The 26881-nt window shown below is 37.5% G+C and overlaps 1 pseudogene; it reads right to left on the reverse strand.

Moving 5' to 3' along the window:
• Positions 1-16931: 16931 nt before the first annotated feature.
• Positions 16932-17676, reverse strand: LOC114085446 (cyclic AMP-dependent transcription factor ATF-4-like; annotated as a pseudogene).
• Positions 17677-26881: the final 9205 nt, after the last annotated feature.

Below are 26881 nucleotides of genomic sequence, written 5' to 3' on the forward strand. Positions count from 1 at the left end.
GGGATTTGGGACAATGCCAGAGATTCTGAGTAGCCTATTTTATGACCTCTGACAGGGCAGCCATTTATGACTGTGCAGGTTGTATACTCTGCACAGATTCAGAGTGTACCATTCATATCAGAGTACACATGAATGTTGCCTCCTGAATACAACATTCCTGCTCTTTCCTAGTTTCCTTTCAAGAAAAGACTATAAACTCCATGACTCTCCTATAATCCCAGGGTTCAAGAAGAAACAATGATTAAGGCTATATCAGGCCCTTTATCTCTCTGGTCTCACCTCTTTTGCAGCCCTCATCCAGTCCTAGGTATTCTTTCCTCATTCTGCTCAAGAGGTAGCATGGAGGGGTAGATACAAGGGAAGAATAAAGTCTCTGTCATGCAGCCACCTTGGTTTGCAAGTGCTCCCCAGACTTGTACACCATACCCCAAATGATACCAATATCTGCTCAAATAAAATGATACACAGAAGCAAAAAAAAATTATTATTAGTTGTTCAAACCATTACAAAGCTCTTGACATATCATATTTCATACATATGATTCAAGTGGGTTATGAACTCCCATTTTTACCCCATATACAGATTGCAGAATCACATCGGTTATACATCCACTTTTTTACATACTTCCACACTAGTGTCTGTTGTGTTCTGTTGCCTATCCTATCCTCTACTATCCCCCCTCCCCTCCCCTCCCCTCCCATCTTCTCTCTCTACCCCATCTACTGTAATTCATTTCTCCCCCTTGTTTTTTTCCCTTTCCCCTCACTTTCTCTTATATGTAATTTTGTATAACAATGAGGGTCTCCTTCCATTTCCATGCAATTTCTCTTCTCTCTCCCTTTCCCTCCCACCTCTCTTCTTCTTCTCATGCTCTTCCTCCCTGCTCTGTTCTTAGTTGTTCTTCCTTGGAAAGCTGGGAATGGAACCACCATTTTACCCAGCTATTCCCCTTCTTGGACTATTCCCTAAAGACCTTAAAAGAACATACTATAGGGATACTGCTACATCGATGTTCATAGCAGCACATTCACAATTTTATTCTCTTTTATTGCTGAGTAATATTCCATTGTGTATATATGCCACACTTTTTTATCCATTTATCTACTGAAGGGCATCTATGTTAGCTCCACAGTTTAGCTATTGTGAATTGTGCTGCTATGAACATTGATGTGGCTGCATTACTATAGTATGCTGATTTTAAGTCCTTTGGGTATAGACCTAGGAGTGGGATGGCTAGGTCAAATGGTGGTTCCATTCCAGTTTTCCAAGGTATCTCCATACTGCTTTCCATATTGGCTGCACCAATTTGCAGTCCCACCAGCTATATGAGTGTATCTTTCTCCCCACATCCTCACCAACACTTATTGTTGTTTGTCTTCATAGTAGCTGCCCATTCTGACTGGAGTGAGATGATATCTTAGAGTAGTTTTGATTTGCATTTCTCTAATTGATAGAGGTGATGAACATTTTTCTATAGAACCCTAAAGAAAGAAATCAAAGAAGACCTCAGGAGATGGAAAGATCTACCTTGCTCTTGGATAGGCAGAAATAATATTATCAGAATGACCATACTACCAATAGCACTATACAGTTTTAATGCACTTCCAATCAAAATCCCAATGGCATTCCTCATAGAAATAGAAAAACAATCATGAAATTCATCTGGAAAGATAACAGATCTTGAATAGCTAAAGCAATTTCTTAGCAAGAAGAGTGAAGCAGGTGGCATCACTATACCAGATCTTAAACTATACTACAGAGAAATAGTAACAAAAACTGCATGGTATTGTCACCAAAACAGACTGATAGACCAATGGTACAGAGTAGAGGACACAGAGACTAACCCACATAATTATAATTACCTTATATTAGACAAAGGTGCCAAAAACATGCATTAGAGAAAAGATAGCCTCTTCAACAAATGGTGCTGGGAAAACTGGAAATCCATATGCAACAAAATGAAATTAAACCCCTGTCTATCACCATGCACAAAACTCAACTCAAAGTGGACCAAGAACCTAGGAATTAAACCAGAGACTCTAAGTCTAATAGAAGAAAAAGTAGGCCCTAATCTTCATCATGTGGGATTAGGCTCCAACTTCCTTAATAAGACTCCTATAGCACAAGAATTAATATGTAGAAATAAATAAATGGGATGGATTCAAACTAAAAAGTTTCTTCTCAACAAAAGAAACAATCTGTGAGGTAAATAGAGAGCCTACAGAATGGGAGCAAATCTTTACCTCTCATACATCAGATAGAGCACTCCTCTCTAGGGTACATAAAGAACTCAAAAAGCTAAGCACCAAAAATCCCAAAAAAACCCAAAAAACAAATAATCAATAAATGGGCCAAGGACCTGCATAGACACTTCTCAGAAGAGGATATACAATCAATTGACCATGTGATTTTCTTCAACCCTCTTCCACAGTCAATGGATTTACAAGTGAGAGTCCTATCAAACCTGTAGTGGAAGGACAGAGAAGGGACACCAAGGATGCTGATGAGAGTGTCATTGATGAGATCCAGCAGAGGCACTAAAGGTGGAGAAATAGGTGAGGAAAGAAAGGCATCGATGGAAAAGCCTTCTACAAGAAAGCCCTCTCAGTGGTGCTGATAACACTGCTCATAATGAATAATCACTGGAGCATCTACTATGTGCAGGCCTTGCAGAAAGACCATTATTGGCCTTATCTTGTTCAATTCTTAGAACCACTTAGTCAGTTACAAGCCCTTATAGATTTTATAGATGAGGATGCCAAGGTTCAAGGAGTAACATGCTCAGATCACATGGCTTATCAGTGATAGTGCTAGTTCTTAAAACAAAATCTCTGATTTCAGTGCTTGTTATTAATTCTTTATTTACTTTCTGTAATATTGTGAGATATATGCCTTATTAAATAGAATTGAAATACACATACAAATATCTGAAGCAGGTAAAAAAAAATATCATGTGTCTTTACCTGCATGTTCAGTAGTTCTCTAGGTCTGTATCACCCACTGCCAATCAAGTACATCTTGCATTTTTTTGTTTCTCATTTTTGAGTTTTCCAATTTTTACCCTGTTTCTACTATCTTTATACTTTTCAGAAAAAAATTCATTTTCAAACTTAACATTCTGAATTCTCCCTTTAGGATTTCATCTGGAATTATTCAATTTCACATATCAACAGTAGGAGATAGCTTTAGAGTTGCCAAATAATTGCAAGGAAAAGATCAGATCTGCTTGAAAAACTTTTCAGCTATAAGCTCTGAATATGATATGGGAAGCTTATTAGTGAAAATATATTGGAAATTCGACCCCCATGTAGGTCAGAAACTGAACACAGGCAACAAATCCAATATGAAGATACAATGTGGCTCCTTTAGTTTTATTTTATATAGTTGATTTGTTTTTTTCTGTACCCCTGCTGATAAGAAGAAAAACTGTTAACTTTGGTTGAAAGCTTAGTCCACTGTGCTAATTTAAACAAAGGCTTTATTCAGTATTCAGTCTCTTTTGGCGAAAATTAAAAAAAAAAAAAACACAAAACACAACTAGTGCTCAGTTTATCAAATGACCTCAGAATTCCCCAGTCATCTCCCTCAGATAGTGGCTCTGTGTATGGGGGAAGGATATGTCTTAAGATTATGAACACAGATGAGTCAGAGTCTTAAGATGCTAGATGCTATGTCTTTTGAATTCTCTACCTTTCAGGACAATGTCCCATCTAATTTCTGTCTCTGCAGCTGGCATTCTTGGCTACTTCCTGACTCTTGCCTTTTGCCCTCATCATTGCATGGAAACTGTCAAAATCACCCATGGCAGCTGTGTTACTAAAGCCAATGATTAATTCTCTGTCATTATTTATGTGACTTTTCTGCAGCATCTGTCGCAGTTGATTTCTCCCTTCTCTTTGATGTTTTTCACTCACATGGCTGCCAGGACACCACAGTCTTCTGATTTTTCTCCAAAACTCTGAAGGTTCTCCCATCTATCTCCTTGGATGGTTCTTTCTTTTATTCTTGACCTCTAAATTTTAAAGTTTGCAGACTGCTTTTCTGAAATCCAGTCTTATCTTTCTAAGAGCTTACTAGTATCTCCACTTGGATGCTGGAGAGAAAACTGAGATGTACCCCCAAACTTGCTTGTGCATAATTTTCCCTTTCTACTGGCAATTCCATAACCCCAGTTGTTCACATCAAGGCGAGTCAACAGTCTTTTCTCTTGCCTTAAGAGGGAGAACATAGATTAGGATTTTTTTTTCTTAAGATTCTGCCTTTGCAGTTTATAACCTTTTCCTTTAATTCATGATGTCTACCTTTCTAAAGTATACATTATAATGTGTAAATTTTATTTAAAAAAACTAGAAACCTAGGGGCTGTACTTGTGGTTCAGTGGTGGAGCACTAGACTAGCATGTGTGAGGCCCTGGGTTCGATTCTCGACACCGAATATAAATAAATGAATAAAGTAAAGGTCCATCAACATCTATCTATCTATCTATCTATCTATCTATCTATCTATATCTAGATATAGATATAGATAGGCAAAAACAACAACAACAAAACTAGAGACCTAGCCAGGCACAATGGTGCATGCCTATCAGCCCAGCAGCTCAGGAGACTGAGGCAGGAAGATCACAAGTTCAAGGCCAGCCTCAGCAATTTAGTGAGACTCTGTCTCAAAATAAAAAATTAAAAGGTCTGGGGATGTGGTTCAGTGGTTAGCACCCCTGGGTTTAATTCCATTACCAAAAACAAATGAACAACAACAAACAAAAACAGCACAAAGTGCCCCCCACCCCAAAAAACAAAAACAAACAAACAAACAAAAAACACCAAAAAACTAGAGACCTGAGTAACTTTGGGATAAAATTATATGCAGAATTTGAAGTTCATAGTCTAAGACCTAATTCATCAAAGTCAAATTCATAAATTGTCTCATGGATTTGAGTAATAATTTCACGTAATCACATTGCCTTAGCTTTCTTTTGGCTCTTCATGTGATCTCAATTCAACATGTTTAAAACACCATCTCCTTGTAGGTGACACCATTTGCTACGTTTGGAATTTCTCTGCTTCTTGCTCTAACTTTGTGACTTTCTTGAACATCATCATTTTCATATATGACCCAACCTCACTCACCTCCACTGGATTGGTTTAGGCATGTCAACATGGTTCAGCCAATTATTTCAAAATTACAATTGATTGATCCATTAGGTGGACACAATGCAGGTCAATTACAATCCTTCCTTAAATTGTCTGAACTTGGAAGCATAGAGAGTAACATACAGTTCCCCTCTGGAGATAGAACCAATGAGAAGCAAAACTCAAGAGCTATTTGTGACCACATTTCCAACTATGTGAAGGAAAGAAGTCTGCAGTGATACCAAATGAAACCAACATCCTGAGTGTTACAGATGAAATGCAGAGGACTAGACCATGGTGATATTTTTGTACCTGGATCTCATTTTTTTCCCAAGGTCCAGTTAGTTGGCCTTTTAGCAGATGTTAATGAAGAATCTTATGCTTTATATTGTGGAGAGCCATTGTTAACTAGCTTAAGTGGGGGGTGGTGGTGGTGAACAAATTTATTTTCTTATATGGTTGGAAAGGATATCAAAATAGCTAACATAACCAAAGCAATAGCTTCAGTAACCAGGTCTCCATTTATACCTATAACTGACACTTACTTTTCTTTTTTGATCCATCCCTCATTTCTGCTTCTCTTAGCTATTAGTTCCAATCAGAATGCATGCTCTTAGGCATGATCCTAAATGGTGACCCCTCAAAACAAAGCCTCTAGGGGATAAGTCTGTGCTAAATTACATGTAAAAGTCTAAAAATGGCTGATTGGTGTAGCTCAGGTCACACGTCAACCTCTGAACCAACCCCCTGGCCAAAAGCATAGGGTATGGCAGTCATATGCTATTTCTGTGGCTATGGGTCAGTGAGACATACATGAACTAAAAACAGAAGTGCAGGACTGTTACCACAAAGGATATAATACTCTGAGGATACAACACTCTAGCTACCACAACCCACTACACCACTTTTTGTTGGTTTAATTCTTTCTTGGTTTCCTTGCCTAAATTTTCTGCCTAATCCAGTTAAATTATTTTTTCTCACTTGCAATCAAAGTCCTGAAGAATACACCCTTTCTTATCTGTCTTTTTTTTTCATAGAGTCCTATTTCCCTGGATGTCTCTGTTTGCTGAATCACCCTAGTTAGAAATGTGAGAATCTTCCTTAATTTCTCTGCATCCCTCTCTCTCCATATCCCCAAATGTAGAAATTATTATCAAGTTTTGCCTATTCCTTCTTCTCTGTATCTAATCAGAAATTCTATGTCAGTCCAAACCTTACAATATCTCTGCAACCAACCTCATTATTCCATCTCTGCTGTCACAGTGGTTGACAATGCCTTCACCATTTTAGCTTCATGACTCCTTAATTATTTTTTCTACTTTCAGTCTTGCTTCTTTGCTATCTTCCACCCTGTGGTAAAAATAAAATGATCTTGTTATCTCCCTGAATAATATTTTTATCTTGGCATCCATTGCCTTTAGAATAAAGTTAAAGTTTTTGGTGATGGGCACAAGACCCTCTGTAAATGTTTACTAAGATACTTAACTTGTCTCATAATATTCAGGTCTCAGCATCTGTTTTCATTTGTGTACCTTTTACCTTGCTGCTGTGCCATCTTTGTACTGTCCCTTTCAGTCATTGTTATCCTGACCCTATCCTCTAATCTCATAATTAGGTGTCTTTTATTTGCTCTTATACTCCTTGATATCCTGACTCCTTCTGCCTTTGATAGTAATCAGGTTCTCAACTGCATATTGTATATAAACCACTGTTGGAGCTTTTAAGAATGTCATGTTTTCTTGGCCTGCCCCACAAACAGTGTATCAGAAGCAATTTTAAAAAAAATTACCTCCTAGAGATTCAGAAGCAGATGGTTTGTAGAAGCAGTCATTTAGCCAACACTGTGTTTGAATATCTGCTCCTGCCTGATACCAGAGTTCTCTGATGATGGTTCTTTTTACTGCCTGGATTTCTTCCTGGAGCTACTCCTGAGAAGTCTTCTGATTGGCTGGTATGACTTTGAAGTCTCTTCAGATGTATATCCCAGTCATCTCTGCTCTGGACCCTTGTGCTAGAATGCAGAATCACCTATTTCAATTGTTCTACTCTCCTATAGTTATGCAGCCCCCTCCTTATTCTGCATCTTTTAATTTATTCTGTCCTTCTTGTTTTATCAGCTATCAATCTCTTATTCAGACTTAAATAAATTTTCCTGAATACTTTGGGTATGTCTCCAACCATAAATTGTCCTTCTCACTTGGCAACCTTGAACTGCCATTGCTAGATGTACACTAGCACTTAAAAATTATTGTAATTGCTCTAGATGGTTCTCTACTGCAGTGAAGGGCAGATTGTGTGTATCTCTTTCAACTTCATATTTTAAAAAATCTCATTGGTTGTTTGAAATTGGATATGTGTAAATATTTGCACCAAAGAAATAAGGAGACTCAGAGAATGTAATTTTTTTTTTTCCTGGAAGACTGTTAAACATTTATCATGTACCACTGGCTCCAGTAGACAACGGAACTGTGGTAGCTTTAGTGCCAGCCTGTGCTAACAGGTAAAACCCCTGCAGTTAACAGCGCACATCCTGGACTAACACCACCTGAAAACACAGGTGAACTGAGCCTGACAGATGACTAACTAGTGGCTCTAGACCTTAAAAAAATCCAAAACTTAGGGTCCTAACTCTGCTCTAAAACTATTCTACTCTGGCAATGATCCATCTCAATTAATTCACTGAGAACTTGCACAAGTCATTTAAGCAACCTGTGTATCGACTTTCTCATCTGTAAAAAGGACATGTTGATAGTCTCTATCTCACGGGGCTGTGTTGAGGATTAAATGCATTGTGACTGGTAAAGTGCTTAGAATAATGCCAGACACAATAATGCTTTCCTGAAATATTATGTGTTTAAATAATTGCTGAGACCCAAACCATTACAGTCAGCCTTTCCTCCATCCCTTCTCTTACACATCATCCCTAATCTACCAGGAAATCTTTTTCCTTTGACATTCAAAATATGTATCTGAATCTGACCTCACTTTACCACTTCTATCATGACCTTCCTGGATCAAGACTCTGTCATGTCAATCTGAATTAACGTGATGGCTAAAAGATGCTTTCCTTACTTTTACTCTTGTCTATCCACAATCTTTTCCTAAAATAATAAATAAAAGTGATCCTTTCTGATCATTTTTAGACTACGTCTACTCCTTAGCCAAAAACTCTCCAGTGGTTCCCCATTTCCCTAAGGGCAAAAGTCAAAATTCTTACAATGACCTTGTTTTAGTTAGCTTTCCTTTTCTGCTATGACCAAAAGATATGACAAGAACAATTTTAGAAGAGAAAAAGTTTATCTTGAGACTCACAGTTTCAGAGGTCTCAGTCCATGGACAGCCAACTCTATCCTCAGAGCCTGAGGTGAGGCAGAACATCATGGTGCAAGAGTGTGGCAGAGGAAAGCAGGTCTGGACATGGCTACCAGGAAGCAGAGAAACACAGCTCCACTCAATAAGGATAAAATATACGCCCCTAAAACATACCTCCAGGTACTTACCTTCTCTGGCTATACCCTACCTCCCTATGGTTAGCATCCAATTAATCCCTATCAGGAGATTAATGCACTGATTAGGATAAGGTTCTCATAACCCAATCATTTCACCTCTATACTTTCATGCATTATCTCCCATATGAGTTTTTAGGGGACACCTAATATCTAAACTGTAACAGACTTAACAAAACCTGGACTCAACTCTGAGCTCTCCTCTGACATCATCTATGATATTCCTTCACTCAAGCTAGTGTGGTTCTCCTACCCTTTCTGGAATGAATGGGTGAGGGTGTATCATAGGATCGTTACAACAAGAATATACAAGAAAACAAGAACAGGCATGGGGAAAGCCACGAGGACAGGGGTGGAGGTTATGGTGTAAGTAATAAAGATCAAAAAGTAAGAGTCAAGAGACAGCGGGAACAGTTTAGGAATTTTGTTCAAATTATAACAGGTAAGAACAAGATCTGTACCCAGCCTTTTGGAAATAGTCCTAGTATGAAGAAGACAATAAAACAGCTCCAACAAGAGCCCTACAGAGAATCTGGCAACCTTTAGCAACCTTCAGTCCTAGGGATGTGCCAAATGTGGTCTGGCTTTGTTGCAGAGGTATTCAGTGGTAGGAAGCTTGTGAATGTTTACATAGAAAAAAGGTTATTTCCAAATTTGGTGGTATGTGAAAGCGCCTCTATTAATAATATAGATCTGCTTCTCTTCTAGAAAAACAATGAGATGGCTTAAGATAATTGAAAATTTCTTAGGAACAGCTGGGATGTGGTTAGGACAAAGAGCAAAACTGTGGCAGCTAAGAAAAGTGGGAGCATTAACCTTGATCTGGCTCATGGATAGCCTTCGTTTTCACTCAGAGACAGAGAAGGCAGGGACCAAGAGCAGACATATAGAATGTCATCTTTAAATTATAGCCTTACGCTAGGGGTGGAGCTCAGTAGTAGAGCACTTGCCTAGCATGTGTGAAGTCCTAGGTTTGACCCCCAGCTTTGGGAAAAAAAAGAGTATAGGGATAGAAATGCAAAACAAAGAAGCAGATAATAAAAAATGAAACAAAACCCCAAACAAGTATGTTGATCACTCAGTTTAAAACATTGGACTAAAAAATCCCATAAAAATTCCACGACAATCTATGGGGTGGAATCCCGACTATTCATTCTGTAGCCTGTCTCATCTCCTGCCTCTTCCTTTTTTTCTGGTACTGATCTCAGTTTATTGACCCTGTTCCAGTCTGTACATGTACCTGTACAGCTTTGTTTCTCATCTGCTCATTGTTTCCTTCCTGTTCCTAAGATTCAATACTCCATTTAGGATTACTTGGCAGTGGCTCTTCTACTCACTACATCTGCTTTGCTTAGGTCCATGTGCTTTAGGTTCTGGTTGACAAAGTTGACTCTAAGATTATAATCTTCCCTTTTCCCATCCACTGGCCCCTGTGTAACACGTATCTGCCTCATCCTGGTTTCTTCTAGATCACATCCTTGGGTTAGTTCAGGTTACCCTCAGAGATCTACAGAGTATTCTGTGCAAGCATCTCATGATGTGATAGAAAATGCTGTCATAACATATCCAGTCACCAAATAAAATATCCTGTTGTGCTGAAAAGGCCAAACCTTAGTCTTACTATGAAAATTTGTTCTACTTGAGATTTAAAACCAACTCCACTTAGAACTAAATTCCATGAATTTAGAACCAATTATTGACCCTCAATGAATCAGTTCTAAAACATCCCAATAAAGGTGATAAAAAGTTTGGTGATGGATAATTTCTACTATGTGTGTCTGTTGCTTCCCTGCAGAATGTCTCACATAGCCAGTGTAGCCCCTGTACAGCTGTTGAAAGAGCAGAAGCTAAGAATATAGCAACTGCAACTGTCTCCAGGGAAAATCCCTTGGGTGACAGGAGCTGCCTCATCCAGTGTTGATTGGTAAACTACTTTGTTTTTCCCTCATTAGTCCACCTGGATAAGATTTCAAGTCCCAATTTTTGTGCATGGTAAAACTGGAGGAAAAGATACTTCCTTCCACAAAATCACCATACATGGTTCTGGGAGAAGGGCTCCTAGTCTGTGGCTTTGTGCTTTTGAGTGGTACCAAATAAAATTATTCTCCCTCCAACCTTTCAATAACATCTACCTTGTGACTTTGCATTTTTAGTCAATTCAAGCATTAAAATGTTTCTCCCCCTCTGATTAAAGCATTATTTCCAGATGGGAGCTCTGATACATTTTCTCAGACAAGCTGCCAAACCTATGCTTCATCAAGTATGCCTTCCTCCAGTAATGACTTGCATCTTTTTTGAGTAACATATCTGCAGACTTGTGAAGTACAGGTAGGAGGTAATATGTTAGTTCCTCTCATCAAACTGCATTGATGTGAGGCTCTAGAGAGGCATTGGATTCTGTTTCCATGGCAACTGCTTCACTGCTCAAGGGGAAAACAGGACAGCAATTGAAGTCTGTGTTAATGGCAGCTCTAAAAATAATCAGTAATGTGTTGAAATCAAGTGAAAGACCTAGGAAGCAATAGGTAAAAATTATAACCATGCAAGGTGGGATTGAACAATAAGGTATTGTACAAATATTATTACAAGTATACTATGCTTCAGGAGTTACAGGAATGGTTGGTGACAAATATATTTTCAAAGAGAATCAAGTATTCTTCTATTTTTTCATTCATTCAGATGACTGTTGAATATGGATTGCATGCCATATTGTAATGAAGAAGGACCTGAGAATGTAGAGCTGAGTCAGTACTGTCTCAGTCTTCCAGAATCTCATGGTTTATTGGTGCACTATGCGAGAAAATCCACCGTGATTACTATAGATATTTTGTTTGCCTCTCCAAGAGACATTCTAGCCATTCTCCATTGTTTAGCAAGTAGGAAACTAAGGATTTGTGTGGGATTGATCACACAGTAAGCTCCAGGGATGCTTAAAAATCATTTATAGCAGGTAAGTCGTACAGCAGTGAGAATGTAGACCAAGGTACAAACCTGGATGACACTCTTATCTGTAGAACTGACTTTGGCACAAAGCTCATAAACCTTTGGGGCTTGTGAAATATTTATCATCTCCTTTGCCTGAACATGAAAGAAGGAGACTACAGTGTCTGCTGCTTCAGGAAGTCACTGTGTGATCAAGATGTAAATCAGTCTAGGGATGAAGCCAGAACTTGGACAAGGGAAAAGCCAAGAAAATCACAGAGAAACATAGCAAGACTTAACTGCATGGAAACTTACTGTGCTTCTGGATGGTCTTGTGACATTAAACCAGTAAAATTGCTTTTGGTGGAGACTTGAGTTGAGATTCGGATGTTTTCTGTTGCCTGAAACAAGCAAAACAAAAAGCTTTCAACTAATAACCTTAGAATAGCTTCCTGTGTTGTGAAACTGAGAATTCAGCTTAGCTGTCTAGCATAGCTCCTGATTGTCCAACTCTATATAATTGTCAGGCTGCTGGTAAAATGGGCCTCTTTTAATCCAAGCTCTTTGCATAAGTAGATTTATTATGAATCTAAGAAAGGTTAAGTTCAAATGCTCCTTGGTCACTCTGCAACTTTTGGTTTGGTGTGGGAGTAGCAGCTATAGTTGCAAAGTAGCTTCTGGGCTGTGCCAGCTTAAAGGTAAGTCTTAAAGGTGCAGTGGTGTCCCTAGGTTGTGAGTTGAGTGAGAGTGTATCTTTAGCACTATTTCTACATTTGACTGACCTCCAGTAACAGGTCCTGGTATACCCAACTGAGTATTTGTGCCTCGTCTTTAACCCCAAAAAGAAGGATATGAAATCCTCCTTGCTCTCCTCTTTGGGAACTAATAACAAGGTCTCATAACTAATCTAACATCACAAATCCCAAACCTAAAAGAGTGAAGAAAATAGGTGAAACCTTGATGAGCTGGAGGAGCCATTTATGTGTGTTGTGTGTGTGTGTATATGTGTGTGTATATGTGTGTGTGTGTGTGTGTGTGTATGTTGGGTATAAGCATACTGAGCTATATTATAGAGCTACAATTTTCTGGGGGCTTAATCTCTGACAAAAAAGTCACCTGGTTGAGAAACTGGAGGAATTTAGAAGAAGCAAAATTCTATAATTAGTTGTGAAAGTGAAAGGAAAATTTCTAAACCTCAAAAAATAGTAAAAAAACAGATTTCAATAAGCTATATTAAAGACTAGATTATTTTTCTATCCTCTTTAGAGGTATTAAAAATCATTGCCATATTAAGAACTTATCAAAGAATATCTGCCAAAAAATATAGGATAGATATTAGCTGTATCAGGGAGTTATTTGATAATATTAATAACAATAATTTTAAAAGTTTTTGAATTGATGTTGTTCGTAGCATTTGTCAACTTCTAAAAATGTGTAATTGATTTTTATGTCTTTTCTAGTATTCATTTTAAGATACAATTTTGTATTCTTTTAAATTTAAATATAATCTCCTAACTTGTGTAACTGTCAGACCCACAAAATCTGAATATGCCCCTTGTTTGTATGATTAGGTTATCTTTAGTCTTCTTCAGATGAGTAGGTTTGAACTAAAACTTCTCTTTCTAGCATTTTCCTGCAGTCTTTAGGAAGTAGGAACATGGTCAAGTACTTGTATATGTTTTCTTTCAAAACCATCTGCCTTGTTAGGTACATGGTCTGACTCCTAAAATGCAATAGGCAATGTTTTTACCCACAGCTTTATTACTGTATGCATTAGTTTCCTGGAGCTGCTATAACAACTTACCACAAGGTAAGCAGCTAACAACATTCTGTCACGTTTCAGATGTCAAAAATCAAGGTGTCAGCAAGACTACGCTCCTGATGAAGGCTCTAGGGAAGAATCCTTACTTGCCTCTTCATAGATTTTGGTGGCTCTAGCAATCCTTTGCATTCCTTGGCTTTTAGTTGCACTACTTTGATTTTACATTGCCTTCTTTCTTGTGTCTCTGTACGTTCTCTTTTTATAAGGATATCAGTCATTGGATTTTGGACCATTCCAATTCAGTATGACCTTAATTTGCAAAGGCCCTCTTTGCTAATATGGTCACATTCTGAGATTCCAGGTGGACAAGAGTTTTTAGGAGACATTATTTACACCAATACAGTACATAACAGGGATGTTAAATACCCAGATGGAGATGGAGGATTCTCACTGTTCCTATTCCATCTTGGACTCAGCCAGTTCCACATAGTAGGGCCTACAGTCCACCGGGTTTCAGTTTTGAGTACAAATCTTTGCATCAGATGAAAATTTCTGAATTTCAAGGGATTGAAACTCAATTTGAGCTTATCAGGCAAAGTGTATATTTATAGGCTTACCTTAATAGTGGAAAAGGCAGGGAAGATGGAACATAGAACTAAGGCCTTTAATCTGTGTCATTTATTCTCTTCCTTTTCCTTTACTTATTTTTGAAAACTGGCTTCATTTTCCTAAACTGGCTGAGATAATGGCCATTATCAGTTTCTGGCTTCATGATTAGAAACTCATGGCTTCATGACTAGAGAGTGAACATTTTGAACTTAAGGCCATAATGAGAAGCCTAATATTACAAGCTTGAATGAGGTTCCCAACCCTGGACCAATGGTTGAATAAGAGTGAGGTCTATGGTTTTTGTCATAGCCGAGTCATGTCACCTTTCTCACATCCAGGGGTGCAGTGACGTCTGTTTCCAAAATAAAGGAGGAAAAGTGTTAGGTCAACAAAAGTTAGACGGCTGCTATCAATAAATTACAGTTCCTTTCTCCATTCTCTCCTTAGTCCTTCCTCTTTCAGAGCATAGGGACTGGATTAGAAATTGCATGGATCTCAAAACAAGTAATTGTTAAAGCTAACAAAAAGTGAAAGAACGGTGGTTTTGCAGTGCTCAAAAGCCTTTTGTAAACAAAAACAACAAAAAACAAAACAAAACTGAAAAAGCTGAATAAGACAAACATTGTCACTTGAAAGTTGAGTGACCTAAATTTTAATCCTTGTTATATCTCTAAAATTATGTGATCTTGAACAAGTGACTCACCTAATACTACTTTTTCTCACTGTCAACATGTTAGGCAATATATAAAAGTCAGCAGGAAAGCTTTAAAAACAGTTTAGGAAAATCTCTCTTTGAAATGGTAGAATGATCTATATCATCTGATAATGATTCTGACATAATAAAATCAAATGAGAGAAAATTTCGAAGTGAAAAGGTCATTTAATTTGAATTCAAGGTTTCTGATTCTGGCTGTGCCTGGTCTGACTTTCCTTAGGTAATTTACCTGTATAACTCTCAAGCTGCTCCCTCTATAAAAATCACTGAATTTTATTAGTTCATTTTCCAGAACTCATCCAGTTCTAAGATCTTTTTTTTTTTAAACTACAAGTATACCTCAATTGTTCAAATTTTATTTTGTTTCCATTTTACAAAATGTTTGCTTGTGGCATTTTTTGAACATGAAATATTCTTGGCCATTTTCTTTTCAAATATTATTGTTGTTCCACTTTTTCCTTTCCTTTCTTTCTGTGTCACATATAGATCTTTTCACCATGTATGATGTCTCTAATGCTCCTTTCTCTTAACATACTCTTAACTGTTCATGTGTCAATTTGGTCGTTTTTCTTTTGGGCAACTTTTCAGATTACAATTCTTGTTCTAGCCGTATCTATTTTGGTTTTTAGAAAGTTAAAAATATGAGGTGTTTAATGGTAGTGTTCTTTGTAGTTAATTTTACATTGACTTTGATGATTGTCTTGCATCATTGATATCTTTTAATGTTGGAAAATTTTTTGTCATTGTCTTTTCAAATGTTTCTGCCATATTGTTTTTCTTGTTTCTTTTGGACATCTAATCACACATACCATTGATCTTTCAACTATATCCAGTGCTTTTCTGCAACAACCAGTTCTATTTTTTTTTCTCACACTCAGTGCTATTTATTTTTCTCTTTGATATTTAACTTTTATATTTTCTAGGTCTTGTTTCTGATATCACAAACCTTGTATTCTGCTTTGTCAACTCTGCCGAATTTTTAATTTCAGATTTTAAACAATTTTTCAGATTTAGAATGTCCATTTGATGATGTTTCACAAGTTCAATATTCTGTTGAAATTCTTTCACTCCTCATTTTTTGTCCATACTTTCATAATTTTTATATATTAAACACATTATTTTAAAGTCTGAGTTACCTGAGCATCTCTATCTCTCTGTTTAAGCTATTATTTCTATTTTATAGAATGTGAAAACTAAGAAATTTCATGAAAAATTAAATCCTTTGTAGAATACATAGTATAGTTTAAAATCTTGAAAAAGAACTCCTGTCTCAACCATCATATCTCACATATAGTCAATCAGCATTATTTCTCATTTTTGTTGAAGAAAATTACCTGTATTAAATGTACTGAAAAGAAACATCATTAAGCACCATTAAATGAAGAATAACTCTAAATCTCTTCAATCTATTTGCATTCATTAACTAGCACTCTAGGGTAAAAATAATTATGGCTTTTGTTATGGCTTTATATTCCTTTAAAATACTGACTAAAGTAAATTTCCAATTTTGGGACAGATAAGAACTAATGCCATTTAGTTTTAACAGGATTTTAATCATAAAGCTAAAGACATAAATGACATTATCACTTAAAAGTTACTCCACTTTACTTCCTGTTCACCATTGAATCAGACTCTCTTACATTAATTCCAACAGAAAATCTAAGAAATTCTTGGATCCATCTCCAAAACATATTAGGTAATACCCCGAAAAGTCAGAATAATGGCAGAAGAACATCTTATTTTAACTTTTGAGATAATAACACAAAAATATTCTTTTTGCTAAGTAGATCATTACTACTTTTAACTGTGGCATACTATAATATTTGAAAATTAAAATAAGCAAGAGAAGACCACAATACGCTCGAAATAAGACTGTATTGAACTTTCACAGGCACAGTTTCAAGCAAGACTAATTAACCCTCATTATTCACTAGGACTACTTCATGTAGGGCAGCTTACAAATAAGGAAGACTTTACAAACAGCTCTCACTTCAATAGGTCTTAAGATAAACATTCTATTTTTTTCAATAGTTATATGGGTACCACAAAGATACATCTTATCACTACTACTTGAAATTTCTTGCTGTTCTTCATGATTTCTTCAACTTTTTTTTTTTAATAGTGGATACACGATTTTCTAAATAGTCTGAATATTCTCAGTATAGCTCATCTCTCTCTTTTTTTTTTTTACTATTACTTTAACTACAAAATAATTTATTACAACACAGCTTCAGCACGAGAGACGTATGTACAAGCACAGCACTCCTGACTACCCTACTGAAGGACCCTTATTTCCCCTTTGCCTTGTGGACCTCTTCTGTCAAATCTTTCAGATATTGGATCTCCTTGGCCAGAGAATCTGCCTTCTCTTTCAGAGCCTCATTCTTCTTTTCTAGCTCTTTACACTTACCAGTAAGAGTTTCCTGTTCTGCCCTCTTCTTCTGGCGGTACCTGGTGGCTACTGTCTTGTTTTACTCCATTTTTTTTTTCAACTTTTTATCCATCTTCTTACCTTTTACTTTTGCTATAACCATTTTATCTCCAGGAAGGTCATAAGCTTTGGGGCAGTTAGACCCACAAGGGCTACCTGGAGATGGCAGGCTGACATTAGCAGAGCCTCTGGAGGTGGAAGGGCTATGCTGAGGAGAGCCCAGGTAGGATTCTGGGTTCATACAGATGCCACTAATATTATCTGAAGGGGCATCTTCCTCCTTGATACATTGAGGGATCATAGTACCATAAGCAGCAGAGTCGGGCTTCCTCTCTCCTTCAGAAATTTCCACTTTGCTGCCTAGCTCTAAGCTAAAGGAATGATCTTGAGTAGAAGAAAGAACCCCAGGGGGAAGGGAAAGAGGTTGAAAGAATGTGAAAGGGGCAACCTGGTCTGTTTTTGTTAAACTTTCTGGGAGATGGCCAATTAGGTTCACTATCTGGGGTGGGGGCTTCCATATTAGTCTCCTGGAGTAGAGGGGCAAAAAGATCACTGAGCTTCCTGAGCAATGAGGTGTTGGCGGGAGACTTGATGTCCCCCATTGACCAGTCAGGTTTGGGGGCTCAAGAAAGCCTAGGTCTCCTAGATGACTACCTGGAGGTGACCAAGCACTTCAAACCTCATGGATTCTCCGGTGACAAGGTGAGCTCCTCCGAATGGCTGGCTGTGGATGGGTTGCTCAATGCCTTAGTACAGCTCATCTCTACATAAAAATTGGAGTTCTCCACAAATTAATAATATGCTTGGCAATCATCCTTTCCTTTCTAGTGTACAATCAAGTAAAGTTGTGCAAGTCAGAAGGGGGGGGTAGTTTTCATATTTCACATAACTTTAAAAAAGTTTATTTCATAGAACTGTAGGGGTGCCAGCAAGATTACTTTTGAATGATACTTTCAGTTGATCACTGGCATCCCACCACCTCTGCCACATCCTGGGAGATGTCAGCAATTTTCACAGGTAGCACAAAAATGAGAGCCTTTCAATAGAGGTGAACTATGGTGCTGATAAATGGCAGGACCCTGGGAGTCCAGTAGCTCAGTGCTGGAAGTTGGCCTGGAAGTCAAGGTGCACAGGAACAGGAAGTGATGCAACAGGAAGTGACAAAAATCTCTGTGGAGGCTGATGCACAAGATTCATGTGCAGGCTGAAGGGCAGTATGCTGACCTCCTGGAAGACATGGCAGATGATGCATTGGTGTTTATTTTATTTATTTATTTTTAAATTTAAAATATCCTTTCCTTTCTGTTTATTTTGGTTATTTGCTTTTGTTATTTTAAGCTTGTTTTATAATCAGTTTTCAGATAAAGACTCTGATATTCCCACAAAAAAAATGTTAATTTTTGTTTTTTGGTAATAAAGGGTTTCAGTGGATGACCTGATCCAGTCAAGACTTGATTTTAAGCTTTGTTATGTCTGACCTATTTCATTTTTGCTAATTATAGGATGTGATCATTTCTAGGACATGTCTTTTCCCAAGTCTCTGGGTTTAGCAAGTCTTCTCCACCTTGATTTCTATTCTTGAATTTCCCCAGTGTCCTTCAGCTGCGGAAATCATGGCATTAGCGTTTTCTGTCTGCTGTTTTCTATATATTTCTTAGAGGCTTGCTTTGTCATAGCTCAGATGTTGACTAACAATTTGAGGGTAAGCTGAGTGCAGAGATTTGGGTGCTTTCCCATATTCCTTTCACTTCAACAGTTTGTTCCTTAAATCTCAGCTCTGTTAGAATCCTTAACTCCAGCTCCTTTCCTTAGATGTATGGGACTGCTGCTTTCTTCTTGGGTTTTCCTCACTTTCACTACAATTTGGAAAATGCCCTGAGGAAAATTCCAAGGTCAAGGTTAATACATCTTGTATGCTTTCCTTTCTCAAGGATTCTAGCTGCTCAGTGTTACTTGGCACAAGTCTCTAATGCCTTCAGAGGATTGTTTATATGTTTTTCCAACTTTTAAAGTTATTTTTGGTAGAAGAGTTAATTCAGTATATGTTACACTCATGGATCCAGAACCCAGCATTTTATTCACTGAATTTTAATTTCAAAAGTTACTTTTATCATTTCTAAATGTTATTTTTACTGAAGGAAGACAAAGTGAACATGCGAAGAGAATTAAAAAAAGACATGGTACATGTTGCAAGCATCCTTTGTCTTCCTTTAAATATTGTATATGTGCATCTATAGTCGAATTCTGTTTCTCTTTTTCTTTGTACAGTTTTTTATAGTAATTTTTATGTTCATCTCATATAAACTGATGCCAATTTGTGGAAGTTTTAAATTTGAGAATCTTTCATTTTTAGGAACTTGCAAATGATTTATTAGATGCATTTTTCCTTATTCATTATGAGTCTAGGCTTAAAATAACAGAGCTTTTGAGAATTTCAAGACTGGCACACTGAAGCAAAATTTATACATTTTAATTTTGAATTGTTTTCTCCATGGTAAACTTGAAAAGTAATAAAAATGTTTAATAACCTTAGATTCACCAAGTTTCTCCCTTATAAGCTGTACCTGCAGAAATTCCAAGCCCATCTTATTAAACATTTTTGTTTATTTTATAAAACATGGATTTTAGAAGGAAAGCTGTTCGCTCAAGTTCAACCAAATTTAAAGATTTTTTTTCTCCCCCCGCTTTTTTTTTTTTTTTTTTTTTGTAACGGGAATTGAACCCAGGAGTGTTTAACCACTGAGCCAAGTCCCCAGACACCCCCTTCTTTTTTTGCATTTTATTTAAAAACAGGTCCTCTCTAAGTTGCCTAGAGTGGCTTTGAACTCATAATCCTCCTGCCTCAGTATCCTGAGCTGCTGGGATTACATGCATGCCCCCCATGTCTGACTAGGATTTTTTTTTCCTTTTTGAGGAAAAGGAGAATGTCTTTTTTCCCCTAAGATCCAGTGAGCAATATGTGAAAATAAGCTTTGGTTCATTTAAAACTTATGACAGATTGATGAATGAATTATTTATCAACTAAAGTGAATTATCTACACAAATGTTTAAACCATTCCAGTACTGTCCCTTGGTAGATGACAAATTGGTTATGATTAAAATTATTGTATTTGAGGCTGTATATAGGTATGATATACTGAATTATAATTAAATAAAAGGAATTGAGACCTGAAATGGGATGTTTCTGTGAGGTATGGGCTCATTCTAAGGGTGGTAGATGGGGGAGAAGTTGGGGAATAGAATAGAGTAGAAAGTGTTAGCAGAAAGAGACCACAAATCCTTTGACTGCTAGGCCATTGTTTATCTCTTTTACTGCTATATCCAAAGTAACTTGACAGTCTATCACACAGTAGTTGCTCCAAAAATATTTTTAAAATACTTTTTTAGCTGTAGATGGACACAATACCTTTATTTTATTTATTTTTATGTGGTTCTGAGGATTAAACCCAGTGCCTCATACATGTGAGAGGAGCACTCTACCATTGAGCTACAACTCCAGTCCCACTCCAAAAATATTTGAACTGAAAATATTAAAGATGGACTTCAAGACATAACAACAAATACCTCTGTCTGTGATAGACTGCCACATGTTTCTCCATAATAGGAAGAGATATTTCTAGGAGAACTGGCTAACTAAAAAGATCTAATAATTGGTTGACCTCTCCCCTTATCAATGGACTTGAACAACTGTCGATCTCTTATTTTTGGGTCATAATAAATGAATATTTATGAATCCTAATTTTCCCTTCACAGTGTTCTTTCTGATAATAACAAAGTTAACTTCTTTTCTGTATGATGAGGGCTTTCAAGTATTCATGAATTTCATGTATTCATAATAAGGGCTTTTATATATTAATTTATACAACATTCATATAAACCCTATGAGATAGGTGCTACTTAAGAATAGTAAAGAATAGTAAAATTAGTATTAATCAATCTAATTTACTACTGTTGTACTAAATATTTTTTGTTTTGGTAATATTGTCAGAGGCCTAGGTAAGTGTGTACAATCAGCCTGAAGAGGTCAAACCACCCCAGAGGAAATTGTCTAATTTCTGATCTACACTTAATATCTTTTTAAACAAATTACCTGGCTTTCCCTTACATTGCCAAGGATCCACTTTACTATAGTTTCATGTACATTACCATATACCAATTCTAAATTTCAAAAGCAAATAACCAAAGATTTGCATTCAAATTAGCATGCAAGATACACTTCTGATTATCTTTTAAGTCTTTTAAGTATAAAAGAAGATGGTGAAGCAAATTCTGGATAATTTGCAGCATAAGTAATTTAGTAAGTTGACAACTATTTCATGAACCTGAAATTGTGTGCCGATCAATTAGTTTTATCTGTCAATGCCTTCTTGTGGTTTCCTTATAGAGTACTTAGGTATCAGCAGCATCTTTGCAAGAAAATGAGGACAAGTGAATGAGCAATTTCTTATAGACTATCAAACACTGCAGAAAGTATTTGATATGTAATGAGTAATTTAATTATTAGAATCACTCTGTGAACTAGATATAATCCTAATTTTTCAGATGAGAAAACTGAGCAGAACGTAGCATATTGTGACAAGCACCAAGCTAAGAATTTTTTTGTTTACAGATTCTCAATTGAATTGAATTGAATGCAAATTTATGGTCATAAAAACTACATTGTCTGGCTATTTCTATGTGGTAAGCAATTAGTGCCAAAATAAAACAAGGAGTTGCCTCTGAGCTGGTGATTACCTTAGTCACGAATGGCTTCATTCCCTAAAGAACTGAAATCCAATGTGCATTCTTTACTAAAGCATTGGTCATTTCCTGTGGAAAACTAATTGGGGTGTGTTCTATTTAGAAAAATGATATATTCATTCTTACAAAAATATTTAATTTTCTTCTGTTGTACTCTTTTGTATATTTTCTTCTTTTTCATTTTAGAACCTACTCTAGGCTTCTAACCAAAAGCTTTTAGGCTTATAATTTTTGGCTATGCTACAGGCTTCATGACCATGGGAACCTGATGACTGCCCTTTGGAAAACAGTGTGATTTTACTATAAAAGGCATCTTTATGGATGCATAACTGGTGATGGCCTGTAGAGGTTTGATTTCTTCTGGCAGTTTTCCTGAGGTAGTTCTTCCACTCAGCCACAGTGCGCCAGGTTTTTATTCCACAAGCTGTGAATTGTAGTCTATCTTAAATTTCTTCTTTCCCAAGCATCTATACACCATGAACTTGCTCTGAGAAAGGGGCTTGAGTCTGTAGGGCTGGGTATGTGAGGGTGGGTGGCTGGACAGAGTATGTGATATTGACACATTGCATTTTTGTCAATCCAATGGCTGAAATGTCAGCAAAGAAACGGAACTCTCACAAAGAGGGTTAGGTTTAGAACAACAATAGATAAATTGCACATTCGACTTTAAATCTTCTTCTTCTTCTTCTTTTTTTTTTTTTTACTTTTTCTATCCTTCCTCTTTTGGCATCTTCCTGTTTTCCTTTTGGCTGGCCCCATTCTTCTTGGGTTTTCTCATTTAGGTAGTTGTTTTCACACTTTTGATCACCTGGAGGGCTTGAGACAATACAGGTTATGGAGTGTTTCCTCCAGAGTTTCTAATTTAGTAGATCCGAGGTGGTGATGGAAGATTTGCACATTTTACAAATATCTAGGTGCTTGGACCCAAAGCATCAGCACTACTGATGCCTTGAGAACCACTGGTCTAGGGATTAGGCTTTATCTCTTAAAATTTTCATTCATTCATTCAGTATTTATTGGGATACTACTGAGCTAAGCAGTGCCTTAGACATTGAATACCTTTCATGGAACCCACCTTTAGTGATTGGCATTTAATAAAATTTTAATAAATGTTAAATGTCTTTTCCATCTATATTTCCCCAAATCTGACTAGCTTATGGATTCCAAGCACTGTTTAGCAGGAATGATTCAAATTGTGCTGACTCTTTCTCTTGCATGAAATGAGACCTCTAGCATCTCAATGAAACATTCAATTTTATCTCAGGGATGCCAGAGCTTGTCACTCATGTGTTTATAACCCTAGTTCTAGTTCCCATGCATAAGCCTCCCTCACGGCATGTTTTCTGTCAGTGCACCTACTTCAGGACAACTTACTACTGAACCTGCTGTTGCTGCTGCTGCCTTCTGTGGGACCATGACTTTCATGTTAGAGTGCTACCCAGCATGCTCCCAAAGTAGCAAACATAGCAGTGCCTGGTTAGCGATGGAGGGAATAAGATGCTGCCAGACACTGCATTCCATTTCCTCACCTGAAAATAAAAGTATGCTGCTGTTTCCTCGGTATCTCACAGAATAATATATGAAAGTATCTTTCTCACTGTCTTTCTATATTTCGTGGTACTTGAACCTGTTAGTTCTGGGTAGGTGGGAATGGGTGGTTGGAATGGGTATGTGATATTAACCCATTCTCTCTTTTCTAACCAGTTTCCCTGTTGATTCATAAAATATGTGTGCGGTTAACAGACTCCCAAAAGTTATCTGATATGCCATGTAGTTTGAATCATACAGGGTGACACAAAGGAGTCTCAAAACTACTATACACAAATGAATAAAAGATACAAACTTCTCTCTACCTTCTTCTCTTCACTTTTATGGTATTTATTTATAACCCCAAGGTATTTCTAATGTGCCAGATTTAAGCTGGTACAACCAGGGGTCTGTTTTAGTAAGTTTTTTCACTTCTGTGACTAAAAGGACTCAACCAGAACAACAGAGGAGGTAAGTTTGTTTAGGGACTCATGATTTCAGAGGTCTCAGTTCATAAGTGGCTAGCTCTCTTCCTTGGGGCTCAAGATGAGGAAGGACATCATGGTGGAAGAGTGTGGCAAAGGGAAGCAGCTGACATGATGATCAGACAGCAGAGAGAGAAATTTCCACTTGTAAGATACAAATGTATACCCCAAAGCCATGACCCCAATGTCCCATCTCCTCCAGCCACAACCCACCTGCCTTCAGTTACCACTCAGTTAATCCCACCAGGGGATTAATTCACTGATTGGGTTAAGTCTTTCACAGCTCAATCACTTCTCCTCTGAACCTTCTTGCATTGTCTCACATATGAACTTCTGGGGGACACCTCACATCTAAACCATAACAGGGGCCTCCTTTCCTTGAAATGTAACACTACAGCTTATTTTGTTTTGTATAAACTGTACCTTAAGTGAGGAGAAAAGAGAGAATTTGCTGCTTGGTGCTAGCAAAGATCCCAAGGACTGAGACAGATTTGTCTACTATAATACAAAGGCACAAAACACTGCTGTATGTGTTATTCTCTCTAGACCAAAAATGACCAGGGACCAGCATGTCCTCTGTGTGCAGCTTGGTGGCAAGAATGGCAGGCAGGGGATTGAGGACTCAGTGCCCTCTTCTGCCCACTTGCTTAGTTGTCTTGATTGTTTGGGGGCGCTGAGTGGAAGCTCAGGCCAACCACCAATCTACCTATTTTACTTTTAACTCTGTGATGGCTGTATGAATTATTCTTAGAACTATGAGAAAATGCTAATGATTCTCATGTGAATAAATTGTGTAATTATTAAGAGATGATTAATAACCTTAAAATACTTGTCATTTCAAATATAAGTTAAATTGTTTGTTACACTTTTTGTCTATTTATTGTTTTACCCTCTGTTCAGTTTCTGGTCATGTGGCAGAATCATCCTAGCACACATTTTTTTTTTTTTTAAATTTTTTATTGTTGGCTGTTCAAACATTACATAGTTCTTGATATATCATATTTCACAATTTGATTCAAGTGGGTTATGAGCTCCCATTTTTACCCCATATACAGATTGCAGAATCACATCAGTTACACATCCATTGATTTACATATTGCCATACTAGTGTCTGTTGTATTCTGCTGCCTTTCCTATCCTCTACTATCCCCCCTCCCCTCCCCTCCCCTCCCCTCTTCTCTCTCTGCCCCCTCTACTGACATTCGTTTGTCCCCCTTGTATTATTTTTCCCCTTCCCCTCACTTCCTCTTGTATGTACTTTTGTATAACTCTGAGGGTCTCCTTCCATTTCCATGCATTTTCCCTTCTCTCTCCCTTTCCCTCCCACCTCTCATCCCTGTTTAATGTTAATCTTCTTCTCATGCTCTTCGACCCTACTCTGTTCTTAGTTACTCTCCTTATATCAAAGAAGACATTTGGCATTTGTTTTTTAGGGATTGGCTAGCTTCACTTAGCATAATCTGCTCTAATGCCATCCATTTCCCTGTAAATTCTATGATTTTGTCATTTTTTAATGCAGAGTAATACTCCATTGTGTATAAATGCCACATTTTTTTTATCCATTCATCCATTGAAGGGCATCTAGGTTGGTTCCACAGTCTAGCTATTGTGAATTGTGCTGCTATGAACATCGATGTAGCAGTGTCCCTGTAGCATGCTCTTTTTAGGTCTTTAGGGAATAGACCGAGAAGGGGAATAGCTGGGTCAAATGGTGGCTCCATTCCCAGCTTTCCAAGAAATCTCCATACTGCTTTCCAAATTGGCTGCACCAATTTGCAGTCCCACCAGCAATGTACAAGTGTACCCTTTTCCCCACATCCTCGCCAGCACTTGTTGTTTGACTTCATAATGGCTGCCAATCTAACTGGAGTGAGATGGTATCTTAGGGTGGTTTTGATTTGCATTTCTCTGACTGCTAGAGATGGTGAGCATTTTTTCATGTACTTGTTGATTGATTGTATGTCCTCCTCTGAGAAGTGTCTGTTCAGGTCCTTGGCCCATTTGTTGATTGGGTTGTTTGTTCTCTTATTGTCTAATTTTTTGAGTTCTTTGTATACTCTGGATATTAGGGCTCTATCTGAAGTGTGAGGAGTAAAGATTTGTTCCCAGGATGTAGGCTCTCTATTTACCTCTCTTATTGTATCTTTTGCTGAGAAAAAACTTTTTAGTTTGAGTAAGTCCCATTTGTTGATTCTAGTTATTAACTTTTGTGCTATGGGTGTCCTATTGAGGAATTTGGAGCCCGACCCCACAGTATGTAGATCGTAGCCAACTTTTTCTTCTATCAGACGGCGTGTCTCTGATTTGATATCAAGCTCCTTGATCCATTTTGAATTCACTTTTGGCTAGCACACATTTTTAAGGAAATTGAACAGACATTCCTAGGGAGATGAGGCTAACTGGTTTATTGCAGGAGATTTCCATACTGGTAAAAGACAAGGAGCCTCAGTATTCTTTTAACCGGGTTTAAGAGTAGAGAGGAAAGAACACCCACACAAGCAAATGCAGGCTCTCATCCCCTGGAGTCATTCCTACTTGTTGCTTTCTTGGTCACATATCAGAGATTAAGCTATGGCCCTCAGTGTTGCTTCATGGATTTATAGCTCTGAAATAGGTGAACTTCTAAAGTGCTTCTCCTACTGCAAATGTATGTATAGATCAACAGGAAAGATGTCCTTAGGGTGAGCAATCATGAGTCATATGAATATGCACATATTTTAATAAAACAATGCTATATGAATTCTTTTACATACAGTTTAAATACATAAACCAGGGAGTATTATTTGAAGCATTGAAAACTCCTTGGTATCATTTAAACACCTTTATGACAAAAGATTATTAGGAGAAGGGCTTTTCAGTGGCAGGACAGGGCAGTTTGGTGCTATCCAGGCCATATGTTAGAATGGATAGCAGAAGTATTAGCAAATTTCATATGGCACACAGGACAGAGGTTATATTAGGCTAAAGCTGGGATTATTGTTCTAGAAAGGGCTGTGGGTTTAGAGATCAGTAGGGTGGTGAACTAGGGTCAGGGACACAGTGGAAGTTTCTGATC

Source organism: Marmota flaviventris, chromosome 7 (genome assembly GCF_047511675.1).
Source record: "Marmota flaviventris isolate mMarFla1 chromosome 7, mMarFla1.hap1, whole genome shotgun sequence".
Classification (NCBI taxonomy): Eukaryota; Metazoa; Chordata; class Mammalia; order Rodentia; family Sciuridae; genus Marmota; species Marmota flaviventris.